This window comes from Pristiophorus japonicus, chromosome 11 (genome assembly GCF_044704955.1).
Source record: "Pristiophorus japonicus isolate sPriJap1 chromosome 11, sPriJap1.hap1, whole genome shotgun sequence".
NCBI classification, from domain to species: domain Eukaryota; kingdom Metazoa; phylum Chordata; class Chondrichthyes; family Pristiophoridae; genus Pristiophorus; species Pristiophorus japonicus.
Window position 1 is genome coordinate 84,994,647 of NC_091987.1, and position 14,877 is coordinate 85,009,523.

Below are 14,877 nucleotides of genomic sequence, written 5' to 3' on the forward strand. Positions count from 1 at the left end.
GACTCTGCTCTGCCATTCAAGACCATACTGATTCATCAATTGATCCACCGCTACGAAAATCAATAATAAGGATAAAACCGGACGGACCACCCGGCATCGACCTCCGCCCCAGTTACGGACACAACAACGGCACACCCAGCCCAGTCTTTCCCATCAACATCTGGGGACTTGTGCCAAAATTGGGAGAGATGTCCCAGACTAGTCAAGCAACAGCCTGACATCGTCACACTCACAGAATCATACCTTTCAGTCAATGTCCCAGACTCCTCCATCACCATCCCTGGGTATGTCCTGTCCCACCGTCAGGACAGCCCCACCAGGGGTGGCAGCACAGTAGTATACAGTCGGGAGGGTGTGGCCCTGGGACTCCTCAACATTGACTCCGGACCCCATGAAGTCTCGTGGCTCGAGGTCAAGCATGGGCAAGGAAACCTCCTGCTGATTACCACCCACCGCCCTCCCTCAGCTGATGAATTAGTACTCCTCCATGTTGAACACCACTTGGAAGAAGCACTGAGAGTAGCAAGGTGCACAGAATGTACTCTGGGTGGGGGACTTCAATGTCCATCAAGACTGGCTCGGCAGCACCACTACTGACCGAGCTGGCCGAGTCCTGAAGGATATAGCTGCCAGACTGGGCCTGCAGCAGGTGGTGAGAGAATCAACACGAGGGGAAAACCTACTTGCGTCCATCCCTTCGGAAAGGGCCCGAGAGTGGGAGCAGCGGGTAAGCCTACAAAGGGCGTGAGTCAGCCGAGCAGACAGCCGAAACAGCACCAAGTGGCCTGGGAGGGTAAGAAGTAAAAAGATTCAAAGTGTGATATCACAGGAAAGCAGGGAAGTGATTGGTTGGTCAGTTTTTCTCGGGCATTGGTTTAAATTAAGAGCTGGGATTAAAAATATAAACTTTCAAAACGTGAAAACTTAATTAAATCCATTCGAGATGGCAGGGCAGGCGATGTGTTACTGCTGCTGCATGTGGGAGCTGGTTGACCCCATTGAGGTCCACGGCGACTACATCTGCAGTAAGTGTTGGCTGCTCGAGGAACTTCGGCTCCGCGTTGATGAGCTGGAGTCCGAGCTGCAGACACTGCGACACATCAGGGAGGGGGAGACTTACCTGGACACTGTGTTCCAGGAGGCTGTCACACCTCTTAAATTAATTCATTCAAATTTGGTCCGTGGTCAGGGACAGGAGGGTGTGACTACGAGCTAGGCAGCTGTGGGGACCCAGGAGGTAGTGATGGAGGAGCCTCGGCCCTTGCAATTGTCCAACAGGTACGAGATTCTTGCTCCCTGTTTGGACGAGGGCAGGGACTGCAGGGAGGATGAGCAAACTGACCACAGCGCCGTGGTACAGGAGGCCATTCAATGGGGGGAGTAAAAATAAATGTTGCAGTGGTAGGAAAGAGTATAGTTAGGGGGATAGATACTGTTCTCTGCAGCCGAGAGCAGGAGTCCCGAAGGCTGTGTTGCCTGCCCGGAGCCAAGGTTAAGGACATCTCCTCCGGGCTGGAGAGTGGGAGGGGGGAAGATCCAGTTGTCGTGGTCCACGTAGGGACCAATGACATTGAAAGAACAAAGAAAGAGGTTCTGCTGAGAGATTTTGAGCAGCTAGGGGCTAAATTAAAAAGCAGAACCACAAAGGCAATAATCTCTGGATTACTACCCGAGCCACGAGAAAATTTGCATAGGGTAAATAAGATCAGAGAGATGGACATGTGGCTCAAAGACTGGTGTGGGAGAAATAGGTTTTGGTTCATGGGGCACTGGCACCAGTACTGGGGGGGGTGGAGGGTTCAGGTGTGCGGAAATTTAAAAAGTCAAAGAGCAAGTAGAAGGCAATAGAGCAGGGTAGCGGTGGGGGAAATGATAACCAGACTGTGACAGGAAGGGACAGAATGTATAAAATAAGAGTGCAACAGAAAGTAGGGTCAAAGTAGGGAAAAATGGTAAAAAAGACAAAATTAAAAGCTCTTTATCTGAATGCACGCAACATTCGTAACAAGATAGATGAGTTGACGGCACAAATAGATACAAGTGGGTATGATCTGATAGCCATTACTGAAACGTGGTTGCAAGGTGACCAAGGCTGGGAACTGAATATTCAGGGGTATTTAACAATTCAGAAGGATAGACAGAAAGGAAAAGGTGAGGTAGCTCTGTTAATAAAGGATGAGATCAGTGCAGTAGTGAGAAATGATATTGGCTCAGAAGATCAAGATGTAGAATCAGTTTGAGTGGAGATAAGAAATAATAAGGGGAAGAAGTCACTGGTGGACGTAGTCCATAGGCCCCCTAACAGTAGCTACACAGTTGGACGGAGTATAAATCAAGAAATAATGGAGGCTTGTAAGAAAGGTACGGCAATAATCATGGGCGACTTTAATCTTTATATTGATTAGACAAATCAAATTGGCCAAGGTAGACTTGAGGAAGAGTTTATAAGAGTGTATCCGGGATGGTATCCTTGAACAGTAAGTTGAAGAAACCAATCAGGGAGCAGGCTATCTTAGATCTGGTACTGTGTAATGAGACAAGATTAATAAATTATCTCATAGTAAAGGATCCTCTTGGAAAAAGTGATCATAACATGGTTGAATTTCAAATTCAGTTGGAGAGTGAGAAAGTCAGATCTCAAACTCGTGTCCTGATTCTAAATATAGGCGACTACAAAGGTATGAAAGCAGAACTGGGGATGTTCGCTGATGACTGCACAGTATTCAGTTCCATTCGAAACTCCTCAGATAATGGAGCAGTCCATGCCCGCTTACAGCAAGACCTGGACAACATTCAGACTTGGGCTGATAAGTGGCAAGTAACATTCGCGCCACACGAGTGCCTGACAATGACTATATCCAACAAGTGAGAGTCTAACCACTGCCCCTTAACATTCAATGGCATTACCATCGCCGAATCCCCTACCATCAACATCCTGGGGGGGGTCACCATTGACCAGAAACTTAACTGGACCAGCCACATAAATACTGTGACAACAAGAGCAGGTCAGAGGCTGGGTATTCTGCAGCAAGTGGGTCATCTCCTGACTCCCCAAAGCCTTTCCATTATCTACAAGACACAAGCCAGGAGTGTGATGAAGGAGTTAGATGAAGTCCTTACTACTAGGGGAATCAAGGGGTATGGTGAGAAAGCAGGAATGGGGTACTGAAGTTGCATGTTCAGCCATGAACTCATTGAATGGCGGTGCAGGCTAGAAGGGCCGAATGGCCTACTCCTGCACCTATTTTCTATGTTTCTATGTTTCTATGATGGAATACTCTCCACTTGCCTGGATGAGTGCAGCTCCAACAACACTCAAGAAGCTCGACACCATCCAGGACAAAGCAGCCCGCTTGATTGGCACCTCATCCACCACCTTAAACATCCACTCCCTCCACCATTGGCATACCGTGGCTGCAGTGTGTACCATCTACAAGATGCACTGCAGCAACTCACCAAGGCTCCCAAACCCGCGACCTTTAACATCGAGAAGGACAAGGGCAGCAAGCGCATGGGAACACCACCACCTCCACGTTCCCCTCCAAGTCATACACCATCCTGACTTGAAAGCATATCGCCATTCCTTCATCGTCGCTAGGTCAAATTCCTGGAACTCCCTCCCTAACAGCACTGTGGCACTACCATCACCACATGGACTGCAGCAGTTCATGAAGGTGGCTTACCACCATCTTCTCAAGGGCAATTAGGGATGGGCAATAAATGCTGGCTTTGCCAGCGACGCCTGCATCCCGTGAACGTATAAAAAAAAAAGTTGGCTTAAGTCAACTGGGAAAATAGATTAAAGTGCAAGACGGTTGAGAAGCAGTGACAGACAATAAAGGAGATATTTCATAACTCAACAAAAATATATTTCAGTGAGAAGGAATGATTTTAAGCGAAGGGAGAACCATCCGTGGCTAACGAAGGAAGTAAAGGATGGTATCAATTTGAAAACAATGTCATACAAAGTGGCCAAGATCAGTGGGAGGCCGGAGCATTGGCAAATTTTTTTAAAACAGCAAATGATGACTAAAGAAATAATAGAGAGGGAAGATAGATTATGAGAGTAAACTAGCAAACAATATAAAAAAGATAGTATGAGCTGCTACAGGTATGTAAAAAGGATAGGGTAACTAAAGTAAATGTTGTCCCTTAGAGGATGAGACTGGGGAATTAATAATGGGAAACAGGGAAATGGCAGAGACTTTGAACAAATAATTTGTATCAGTCTTCACGGTAGAAGATACTAAAAACATCCCAATAATAGATAATCAATGGACTATAGCGAGGGAGGAACTTAAAGCAATCACTATCACAAAAAAAGGGCTCAGTAAAATAATGGGACTAAAGATGGAAAAGTCCCCTGAACCTGATGGTTTGCAAGCTTGGGTCTTAATACACAGTAATGGTCCCACTTCACTGTCCCATCAAATACTCCAAGGGCCCACACAGCACGGATTAAATACAGAGTAAAGCTCCCTCTATACTGTCCCATCAAACACTCCCAGGGGAGGTACAGTACGGGTTAGATACAGAGTACAGTTTTCTCGACACCGGCCAATAGACACTCCAAGGGCAGGTATTGCATGGGTTAGGCAGAGGGTAAAGCTCCCTCTATACTCCCCGATCAAACAATGCCAGGGCAGGCATTGCATATGCTAGATAAGAGCAAGGCTCCTTCTATACTGTTCCATCAAACACTCCCAGGACAGGTACAGCACAGGTTGGATACAGAGTAAACCTACTTCTACACTGCCCCAAACACTCCCAGAGCATGTACAGAATGGGTCAGATACAGAGTAAAGCCCTGTCTACACTATCCCACCAGGGAAGGTACAACACGGATTAGATAGCGTAAACCTCTCTCTATACTGTCCCATCAGACACTCTCAGGACAGGTACAGTAATGGTTAGATACAGAGTAAATCTCCTTCTACACTGTTCCATCAAACACTCCCAGGACAGGTACAGCCTGGATTAAATATAGAGGAAAGCTCCCTTTACACTGTCCCATCAAACACTCCAAGGGTAGGTATAGAACATAAGAAATAGATGCAGGAGTTGGCCATTTGGCCCCTCGAGCCTGCTCCGCCATTCAATAAGATCATGGTTGATCTGATCCTGGCCTCAACTCCACTTCCCCGCCCATTCCCCATAACCCTGGACTCCCTTATCATTCAAAAATCTGTCTATCCCCACCTTGAATACATTCAATGACCCAGCCTCCACAGCTCTCTGAGGTAGAGAATTCCAAAAGACGTCCCTCAGATAAGAAATTCCTCCATTTCAGTTTTAAATGAGCTACCTCTTATTCTGAAACTATGCTCCCTAGTTCTAGATTCCTCCACAAGGGGAAACATCCTCTCTTATCAACCCTGTCAAGCCCCCTCAGAATCTTAAACATTTCAATAAGATCACCTCTAAGTCTTCTAAACTCCAAAGAGTACAGGCCCCACCTGCTTCACCTTTCTTCTTATGACAACCCCTTCATCTCAGTCATCAACCTCAGGAACCTTCTCTGAACTGCTTCCAATGCAAGTATACTCCTCCTTAAATAAGGAGACCAAACTGTATGCAGTACTCCAGGTGTAGTCTCACCAATGCCCTGTACAGTTGCAGAAGGACTTTCTTACTTTTATACTCCATCCCCCTTGCAATAAAGGACAACATTCCATTTGTGTTCCTAATTAATTGCTCTAACTGCACACTAACTTTGTGTGTTTAATGTACAAGGACCCCCAGATCCCTCTGTACTATCGCATTTTGTAATCTCTCCCCATTTAAATAATAATTTGCTGTTTTATTTCTCCGACCAAAGTGGATTACCACACATTTTCCCACATTATACTCCACCTGCCAAAGTTTTGCCCACTCACTTAGCCTCTCTATATCCCTTTGTAGATTCTTTGCATCCTCCTCACAACTTGCTAAGTTAGCACAGGTTAGATACACAGTAAATCTCCGTCTACATTATCCATCAAACACTCGCAGAGCAGGTACAACACAGGTTAGATGCAAAGTAAAGCTCCCTCTACATTGTCCAATCAAATACTCTCAGGGCAGGTACAGCATGGGTTAGGTACCGATTAAAGCTCCCTCTACACTCGCAGGGCAGGTATCGCAAAATTAGATACAGAATAAATCTCCCTCGACACTGTCCCATCAAAAACTCCCAGAGCAGGTACAGCACGAGTCAGAAAGAGAGTAAAGCTCCGTCTACACTGTCCCATCAAATATTCCAAGAGCAGGTACAGCTTATGTTAGATACAGAGTAAACCTCCCTCTACACTGTCCTATCAGACACAACTAGGGCAGGTAGAGTATGGGTTAGATACAGAGGAAAGCTTCCCCTACACCAACCCATCAAAGCACACAGGGCAGGTAGAGTATGGGTTAGATACAGAGCAAAGCTCCCTCTGAAGTGTCCCATCAATCACTCACAAGGCAGGTACAGCACGGGTTATGTGGAGAGTAAAGCTCTCTCTACACTCTGGGAGGAGAGTTAAACAGCCAGAGGTCGTGGTTCACATCGGTACCAATGACATGGGTAGGAAGAGGGATGAGGTCCTGCAGGCAGAGTTTAGGGAGCTAGGAGATAAATTAAAAAGCAGGACCTCAAAAGATAGTAATCTCTGGATTACTCCCGGTGCCACGAGCTAGTGAGTACAGAAATAGGAGGATCGAGCAGATGGCTGGAGAGATGGTGCAGGCGGGAGGGCTTTAGCTTCCTGAGGCATTGGGACTGCTTCTGGGGGAGGCGGGACCTGTACAAGCCGGACGGGTTGCACCTCAACATAGCAGGGACCAATATCCTTGTGGGTGGGTTTGCTAGTGCTGTTGGGGAGGGTTTAAACTAGCTTGGTAGGGGGATGGGAACCTGAAAAAGATTCAATAGGGAGGAGTAAAGCTGGAATTAGAAAGCAAAAATAAAGAAAGTGAATTTGAAGGAGAGGATACCAGCAGGAAAAAAAGGTAAAAAAAACCAAACTTAAAGGCACTGTGTCTAAATGCACGTAGCATTTGTAACAAAATAGATAAGTTGACGGCACAATTTGAGACAAATGGATATGATCTGATAGCCATTACAGAGATGTGGTTGCAAGGTGACCAGGACTGGGAATTAAATATCCAGGGGTATTTGACAATCTGGTAGGACAGACAGAAAGGAAAAGGAGGTGGGGTGGCTCTATGGATAAAGGATGGAATCACTGCAATCGTAAGAAACGATATTGGCTCAAATGATAAGGGTGTTGAGACAGTTTGGGTGGAGATAAAGAATAATAAGGGGAAAAAGTCACTGGTGGGCATAGTCTATAGGCCCCTGAACAGTAACAACTCTGTTGCTCGTAGCATAAACCAGGAAATAGTGGGGGCTTGTAAAAAGGGAACAGCAATAATCATGGGTGATAGTAACTTCCATATTGATTGGACAAATCAAATTGGTCAGGGCAGCCTTGAGGAGGAGCTCATGGAGTGCATAAGGGACGGGTTCCTTGAGCAGTATGTAACAGAACCAACCAGGAGGCAGGCTATCTTAGATCTGATCCTATGTAATGAGACAGGATTAATAAACAATCTCCGAGTAAAGGATCCCCTCGGAATGAGTGATCATAACATGATTGAATTTCAAATTCAGATGGAGGGTGAGAAAGTTGGATCTCTAACCAGCGTACTAATCTTAAATAAAGGAGACTATGAAGGTATGAGGGCAGAGTTGGGTAAAGTGGACTGAGAAAATAGATTAATGTGTAGGACGGTTGATGAACTGTGGTGTACATTTAAGGAGATATTTCACAACTCTCAAGAAAAATACATTCCAGTGAGGAGGAAAGGGTGCAAGAGAAAAGATAGCCATCTGTGGCTAACTAAAGAAATAAAGGACGGTATCCAACTAAAAACAAGGGCATACAAAGTGACCAAAACTAGTGGAAGGACAGAAGACTAGGAAGCTTTTAAAAGTCAGCAAAGAATGACTAAAAAAATGAAGAAGAAAGGGAAGATAGACTATGAGAGTAAATTAGCACTAAATATAAAAACAGATAGCAAGAGTTTCTATAGGTATATAAAAAGGAAAAGAGTGGCTAAAGTAAATGTTGGTCCCTTAGAGGACGAGACCGGGGAATTAATAATGGGAAACATGGAGATGGCAGAAACTCTGAACAAATATTTTGTATCAGTCTTTACGTTAGAGGACACCAATAATATTCCAACAGTGGGTAGTCAAGGGGCTATGGGGGCGGGGGGAACTTAACACAATCACAATCACTGAGGAGGTGGTACTCAGTAAGATAATGGGACTAAAAGCAGATATATCCCCTGGACCTGATGGCTTGCATCCTAGGGTCTTCAGAGAAGTCGTGGCAGGGATTGTAGATGCATTAGTTGTAATTTACCAAGATTCCCGGGATTCTGGAGAGGTCCCAGCAGATTGGAAAACTGCAAATGTAATGCCCCTATTTAAAAAAGGAGGCAGACAAAAAACAGGAATAGACCAGAAAGCCTAACGTGGTCGGGAAAATGTTTCCCTTGTCCATTATTAAAGAAGCAGTGGCAGGACATTTGGATAAGCAAAATTCAATCAGGCAGAGTCAGCATGGATTTATGAAGGGGAAGTCATGTTTGATAAATTTGCTGGAGTTCTTTGAGGATGTAACGAACAGGGTGGATAAAGTGGAACCAGTGGATATGGTGTATTTGGACTTCCAGCAGGCATTTGACAACGTGCTACATAAAAGGTTGCTGCACAAGATAAAAGTTCATGGAGTTGGGGGTAATATATTAGCATGGATAGCGGATTGGCTAACTAATAGAGAACAGAGAGTCGGGATAAATGGTTAATTCTCTGGTTAGCAACCAGTAACTAGTGGGGTGCCGCAGGGATTAGTGCTGGGTCCCCAACTATTTACAATCTATATTAACGACTTGGAAGAAGGGACTGAGTGTAACGTAGCCAAGTTTGCTGACAATACAAAGTTGGGTGGAAAAGCAATGTGTGAGCAGGACACAAAAAAATCTGCAGAAGGACATAGAGAGGCTCAGTGAGTGGGCAAAAATTTGGCAGTTGGAGTATAATGTTGGAAAGTGTGAGGTCATGCACTTTGGCAGAAAAAAATCAAAGAGCAAGTTATTATTTAAATGGAGAAAGATTGCAAAGCGCCACAGTACAGCGGGACCTGGGGGTACTTGTGCATGAAACACAAAAGGATAGTATGCAGATACAGCAAGTGATCAGGAAGGCGAATGGTATCTTGGCCTTTATTGCAAAGGGGTTGGAGTATAAAAGCAGGGAAGTCTTGCTGCAGCTATACAAGGTTTTGGTGAGGCCACACCTGGAATACTGTGTGCAGTTTTGGTTTCCATATTTACGAAAGGATATCGTTGCTTTGGAGGCAGTTCAGAGAAGGTTCACTCGGTTGATTCCGGGGATGAGGGTGTTGATTTATGAGGAAAGGTTGAGGAGGTTGGGCCTCTACTCACTGGAGTTCAGAAGAATGAGAGGTGATCTTAACAAAATGTATAAGATTATGAGTGGACTCGATAAGGTGGATGCAGAGAGGATGTTTCCACTGATGGGGGAGACTTGAACTAGAGGGCATGATCTTAGAATAAGGGGCCGCCCATTTAAAACAGAGATGAGGAGAAATTTCTTCTCTCACAGGATTCGAAATCTGTGGAATTCGCTGCCTCAGAGAGCTGTAGAAGCTGGGACATTGAATAAATTTAAGACAGAAATAGACAGTTTCTTAAACGATAAGGGGATAAGGGGTTATGTCCTCTTCACAACTTGCTAGGTTAGCATAGGTTTGGCACACAGTAAATCTCCGTCTACATTATCCCATCAAACACTCCCAGGGTAGGTACAGTATGGGTTAGATTCAGAGAAAAGCTCCCACCACACTGTCCCATCAAATACTTCCAAGGCAGTTACAGTATGGGTTAGATAGAGAGAAAAGCTTCCTCTAAACTGTCTCATCAAACTCTGTCAGATCAGGTACAACATGGGTTAGATACAGCGCAAAGCTTCCTTTGCATTATCCTGTCAAAAGCTCCCAGGGCAGGTACAGCACAGGGTTAGATACAGAGTAAAACTCTCTCTATACTATCCCATCAAACAGTCCCAGGACATGTACAACATGGGTTAGATACAGAGTAAAGCTCCTTCTACACTGTCCCAGCAAACAATCCCAGGGCAGGTACAGCACGGGTTAGATACAGAGTAACTCTCCCTTACTACAACAGTGACTACAATCCAAAAGTACTTCATTGGCTGTAAAGCACTTTGAGGTGTCCTTTGGTCGTGAAAGGCAACAAATAAATCCAAGTCTTTCTCCCTCTTCACTGTCCCATCAGACACTGCCAGCCCATAATGAGCAGGGCTCAGGGAGGTTGGTTGCTAGGCACTGCAGTGTTATCATAAAGCAGGGCCATTCAGCCCAGTGGGTCCTCTCGATGTCCCTTTAAAGGTGGAGAGCTGGGACATCCTGTCTCAACACACATCCCCCTGTTCATACTGAGAATCCCCGGGGAAGGCCCAAGGCCCAGAGTGTGGAACACAACCAAGGGGAAAAGAGGAGGAGAGACGGTGCAGTGTGGGAGAGGAGGGAGGAGTCTGCTCATTCCCAGGGCAGATCAGACAAAGTGCTTTGAGTGGTGGGTCCAGCAGTGAAACTGAAAACAAACAAAGGGAATAAATAAAGATCCAATTCAAGGGAACAAGCAACAGTCATTGGGCAGACATCACAACTGGCCCAAAATTATTCAATAGGCGAGCATCGATTGCTTATTGTGGGAAGTTCCACACTTCAACCATCCATTGAGTGGAGAAGTGTTTCCTAACATCTCTCCTGAATGGCCTGGCTCGGATTTTAAGGTTATGTCCCCTCGTCCTAAACACCCCAAGCAGCAGAATAAATTTCTCTCTATCTACCCTAGCAATTGCTTTCAAATTCACACTAAATTCCCACAGGCTAGGTGGCGTATGGGTTAGATACAGAGTAAAGTTCCCTCTCCCATGCCGCAGGGCACACTTCGGTGTCCGTCCCAATCGTGCTGAGCAGCTTATCAATTAAAATTCAGCAGCAGTACGATCTGCCACTGCACTGAAAACTTTCCACCCGCAGCTCCTGATCAGTTTCAGGTTAAAGCTCCTTCTAAACTGTCCCATGAAGCACTCCCAGCAGGGAGCAGGGACAGCACGAATTAGGTATACAGTAAATCTGTGTCAGAGGAAACTGTACCCCAGTGAGAGTCAGTGCCAGAGGAAACTGTACCCCAGTGAGAGTCAGTGCCAGAGGAAAAATGCAGCAGAGCCTGGTCTCCAGTCATCTTGGATCCCTTGCCACTGGACCAAGATCTTGCTCTGCCAAGCCCGTGTGGTAGCTATTGTGCAAGGGCCACCTCACGTTAAAAGAATTCATGCTATTAGCAATACATAACAACCCTCTTCCTCTGCAGTTATCAATCTATTGCAATTCCCCACCCTGTAGTTTCATTATATTACAATTCAAAATATCTTCAGTTATCAGCAACAAATGGCATCTATATCACGCCTTAAACGGAGTAAAATGTCCCAAGGCACTTCACAGGACTGTTAGCAAACAAACTTTGACACCCAGTCACGTAAGGAAATATTAGCACAGGTGACTGAAAGCTTGTTCAAAAGGCTAGGTATTAAGGAGCATTTTAAAGGTGGAGAGGTTTAGGGAGGAATTCCACAGCTTATGGCCTCGGCAGCTGAAGGTATGGCCACCAATATTGGTGGGATGAAAATTGGGGCTGCTCAAGAGGCCAGAATTGGAGGAATGCAAAGATCTGAGGGTTGTCGCGCTGGAGGAGGTTACAGCAATAGGGAGGGGCAAGGTCCTGGACAGATTTCAAACCAAGGATGAGAATTTTAAAAGCGAGGCATTGATGGAGCAGGAGCCAATGTAGTTCAGCGAGCACAGGGGTGATGGGTGAACGGAAATTGGTACAAGTTGGGATGAGAGGGCTGAGGACAGATTGAGTAGAATAGGCCTATATTCTCTGGAGTTTAGAAGAACGGAAGGTGATATCATTGAAACATATAAAACTCTTAGAGGAATTGACAAGGGCTGGATAGTCTAGAGTTAGGGGTCCTAGTATTAGGATTAGGAAGGTGCAACGAGACCTGGGTGTCATGGTACATCAGTCATTGAAGGTTGGCATGCAGGTACAGCAGGCGGTTAAGAAAGCAAATGGCATGTTGGCCTTCATAGCGAGGGGATTTGAGTACAGGGGCAGGGAGGTGTTGCTACAGTTGTACAGGGCCTTGGTGAGGCCACACCTGGAGTATTGTGTACAGTTTTGGTCTCCTAACTTGAGGAAGGACATACTTGCTATTGAGGGAGTGCAGCGAAGATTCACCAGACTGATTCCCGGGATGGTGGGACTGACCTATCAAGAAAGACTGGATCAACTGGGCTTGTATTCACTGGAGTTCAGAAGAGTGAGAGGGGACCTCATAGAAACGTTTAAAATTCTGACGGGTTTGGACAAGTTGGATGCAGGAAGAATGTTCCCAATGTTGGGGAAGTCCAGAACCAGGGGTCACAGTCTAAGGATAAGGGGTAAGCCATTTAGGACCGAGATAAGGAGAAACTTCTTCACCCAGAGAGTGGTGAACCTGTGGAATTCTCTACCACAGGAAGTAGTTGAGGCCAATTCACTAAATATATTCAAAAGGGAGTTAGATGAAGTCCTTACTACTCGGGGGATCAAGGGGTATGGCGTGAAAGCAGGAAGTGGGTACTGAAGTTTCATGTTCAGCCATGAACTCATTGAATGGCGGTGCAGGCTAGAAGGGCTGAATGGCCTGCTCCTGCACCTATTTTCTATGTTTCTATGTTTCTATAACAGATCGGTCATTTAAGACTATGAGGAGGAGCTATTTCTTCACTCAGAGAGTTGTGAATCTTTAAAATTCTCTATCGAATAGAGATCTTACTGAATGGCGGAGTAGATGGGAGGGGCCGTATGGGCAACTCCTGCTGCTACTTCTTGTGTTCTTGAATAAGGATACAGGCAGGAGTGTTTTAGAAACAGAAATTTACAGCGCAGAAGGAGGCCATTTCGGACCATCATGTCCGCGCCGGCCGACAAAGAGCCGCACGGCCCTCGGTCAGCAGCCCTGAAGGTTACATATAAACCTATGAACAATGGCGGAAAGGTAAATAGCACCCAGCCTAACCAGCCCGCCGCACACAACTGCGACACCCCGAAACATTCTACACACCACCCTAACCATGTGATGTCCTGGGAGAGGCAAAAACCAGGTAAAAACCCAGGCCAATTTAGGGGAAAAAAATCTGGGAACATTTCTCTCCTACCCATCCAGGCGATCGAAACTAGTCCAGATCACCCTGGCCATATTTGATTCCCTGCAGCACTTACCATTATATCTGCGCCAGCCAATAAGAGGTGATCTAGTCTAATCCCAATTACCAGCTGTAGGTCTGTAACCCTGCAGGTTACGGCACTTTAAGTGCCCATCCAACCATCTCTTAAAAGTGGTGAGGGTTTCTGTATCCACCACTCTTCCAGGCAGCGAGTTCCAGATCCCCACAACCCTCTGCGTAAAGAAGTCCCCCGTCAAATCCCCTCTAAACCTTCCACCAACCACCTTAAAACTATGCCCCCTAAGTTTAAGCTTATGTTTACGGAGAGTGCGAGGTGTGAGGCCGATCAGAGGCATGGATGAGGGTTGGAGCAAATGAGCTGAGGAAGGGGCAGAGACCGGCGATGTTATGGAGGTGGAAGTAAGCGGACTTGGTGACTGAGGGAATATGGGTTCGGAAGCTCATCTCGGGGTCAAGTACGACGCCAATCAATAAATTGCAACTCCCCATATCTGTGTTTCAGTATATTAGAATACTACATATCTTGAGTGATCAATGCTTCAATATTAGTAGTTATCAATATAAAATAGTTATCAATATATTTTCTTATCATTCTAAATGTTCATGAATGAATAATTGATTCTGTGGGTGATGGGCCGTGCTGGTCTTTCAGATGGGTCTGTGCACCATGATCAGTGAATTGACGATGTGCTTCCGGTTCAATCTTTCCATTGGCTTTCTCACCAGATGGGAAATATTTGAACATTGAGATCTGATGGTGTCGGTGTGAGTTCAGCCGCACCTAATGTACAGAGACCGGTCCATCTGCTGGGCTCTGCCTCAAACTGGAGTCACCTCTTAGATCAAAGCCCTTTACTCTAAAACACACACAAGATTCACTGTGACTGTGTTTAGAGACAGAAACTGATCTCACTTCACATCCCATTGCACGGCCTCATGCTGGATAATTGTACTCGGTGGTTAGTCTCTCCTGGTCTCATTTCCTGTCTTACCTTGTAATCTGTGTGTACTGTCTACAGGATCAGTGTATATCTGAGTAAATGGCACTTTCTCTTACCTTTCTCCCCAGTCGATCTATTGAAGCGCTTTCAATCGGAAGGGGCTCACTGGTTTGTGCTCTCACAATCCTGTGCTGGTTCACCTGCTGTTGTTCCTCAGTCCACAATCCCTGTTTCCTTCCAGCTGTGGAACTTTCTCAATCACTCCGCCATTCACCGGGAGATCTAATTATCACAGGGCAGAAAATTAGAAGATTAATGTTGTGAAGTGGAATGTAATGTAAAGTGTTTTTCCAAAGTTTCAGAAAAGTATATGTCCAGTATTTCTGTTTGATTTTATCTTTTCCTCAGATCTCTGTCCCGCCCATCTGGACTTACAGAAAATCACCAGAATTCTCCCCGGGTTACACACTGTCTGATCTCACTGGGCCCCCGGGTTACACATTGTCTTATCTCACTGGGCCCCCGGGTTACACGCTGTCTGATCTCACTGGGCCCCCGGG

General features: G+C 45.8%; 3 protein-coding genes across 6 annotated transcripts in view; all 3 read right to left on the reverse strand.

The window, feature by feature from the left end:
- LOC139276128 (zinc finger protein 239-like) overlaps nucleotides 1-14,738 on the reverse strand; it is a 28,384-nt gene extending 13,646 nt beyond the window's left edge. For all 3 annotated transcript variants that reach the window (XM_070893654.1, XM_070893652.1, XM_070893653.1), the window contains exon 1: nucleotides 14,434-14,738. The gene's annotated coding sequence lies outside the window, so the exon portion shown is untranslated. The remainder of the gene's footprint in view (nucleotides 1-14,433) is intronic.
- LOC139276125 (NXPE family member 3-like) overlaps nucleotides 1-14,877 on the reverse strand; it is a 742,865-nt gene that overhangs the window by 282,175 nt on the left and 445,813 nt on the right. The window lies entirely within an intron of this gene.
- Nucleotides 1-14,877, reverse strand: part of LOC139276124 (zinc finger protein 850-like) — a 226,213-nt gene that overhangs the window by 205,159 nt on the left and 6,177 nt on the right. The window contains exon 1 of one of the 2 annotated variants that reach the window (XM_070893645.1): nucleotides 14,753-14,868. The exons of the other annotated variant lie outside the window; for it this stretch is intronic. The gene's annotated coding sequence lies outside the window, so the exon portion shown is untranslated. Of the gene's footprint in view, nucleotides 1-14,752; nucleotides 14,869-14,877 lie in introns of those variants that run through there. 2 annotated transcript variants of the gene reach the window in all.